We start from the raw sequence: 1,609 nt of genomic DNA, 5'->3' as shown, positions 1-1,609 counted from the left end.
AAAGTGCTGGGATTATAGGCGTGAGCCACTGTGCCTGGCCGGAAAAGCCTCTTATAAAACCATCAGATCTTACAAGAACTCACCATCACGAGAACAGCACCCCCATTATTCAATTATCTCCCACTGGGTCCCTCACACAACACGTGGGGATTATGGGAACCACAAGATGAGATTTGGGTGGGGACACAGCCAAACCATATCAACCTCAGTTGCAAGGAAACCCTGAAAAATGTACCTTTTAGCCCCTGCATGCTAGACAGGAGTCAGAATGGGTGTTAGGTGAGCCAATCCAAGGTATTTGCCCTGATGCCATGGTAACATCTTGCCTGGATTAGTAGCATGACTCTTGGAAGTTGTCTCAAATTTCATCTTCTTCTAGGTTAGGCTCCTTATTGCCATTAATTTTAAAATGAACCTACATGAGGCAGGTTAGCAATTCCCCATTTACAATCCTCAGTGACTCCATATTGCTCTTGAATTTTTTTCTTCAGAATCTCACTCTGTCGCCCAGATTGGAGTTCAATGGCATGATCTCCACTCACTGCAATCTCCATCTCCTGGGTTCAAGCAATTATCCTGCCTCAACCTCCCAAGTAGCTGGGATAACAGGTGCCCACCACCATGCCCGGTTAATTTTTGTATTTTTAGTAAAGATGGGTTTCACCATGTTGACCAGGCTGGTCTCGAACTCCTGACCTCAGGTGATCCACTCGATTCAGCCTCCCAAAGTGCTGGGATTACAGGCATGAGCCACCGTGCCTGACCGCCATATTACTCTTATCACAGTAACTGTTAAGTCATAATTAGATTTTATTATGAACTTGGATTACTACTCATCTTTCTTGCTTGAAAGATAAAAGGGGGTGGAGTTAGAGCAATGCTTACCACTAAACGGGGTGTACATAATAAAATCCTCCCTCCGAGCTTGGCACACGGGGCCACACTGGTTACTGCTTCCTACCTCCACCGTCACATCCTGCCCTCCACACTAGGACTTTACAATCTTTAACATCTCCAGACTTTTCCCTTTGCCTAGAAAATCTTTCCTTTCACTTCCCTTACTGGCTGGTGAAACTTGTGCCCCTCAGTCCCTTCGTAAGGGGCTCAACTCCTTCATGAGCTCCTCTTGCTCCACATCATGTTGGCCATTTTCTCCTCTGAGAACCTCTTTATGGGGTATATATACCTATTATTTACTTTTCTATCTCTCTTACTAGGCTAGGTGATGCAGAACTCCAGAGCTGGCACATGTCAGACATAATTGGTACTCAATCAGTATTTGTTACATGGAGGAATGAATGAATGAATGAATGACACATACAATAGAAATCTCTATAATGTACACTGGTAGAAGAAAGATTAGTCAAAATTATTATTATTATTATTATTTTTTGAGACGGAGTCTGGCTCTGTCGCCCAGGCTGGAGTGCGGTGGCCGGATCTCAGCTCACTGCAAGCTCCGCCTCCCAGGTTCACGCCATCCGCCTCCCAGGTTCACGCCATCCGCCTCCCAGGTTCACGGCATTCTCCTGCCTCCGCCTCCCAAGTAGCTGGGGCTACAGGCGCCCGCCTCGTCGCCCGGCTAGTTTTTTGTATTCTTTAGTAGAGA

This window comes from Rhinopithecus bieti, unplaced genomic scaffold (assembly GCF_001698545.2).
Source record: "Rhinopithecus bieti isolate Rb0 unplaced genomic scaffold, ASM169854v2 scaffold_18644, whole genome shotgun sequence".
Classification (NCBI taxonomy): Eukaryota; Metazoa; Chordata; class Mammalia; order Primates; family Cercopithecidae; genus Rhinopithecus; species Rhinopithecus bieti.
The sequence above is the reverse complement of the archived record's forward strand: the minus strand, read 5'-3'. Positions refer to the sequence as shown.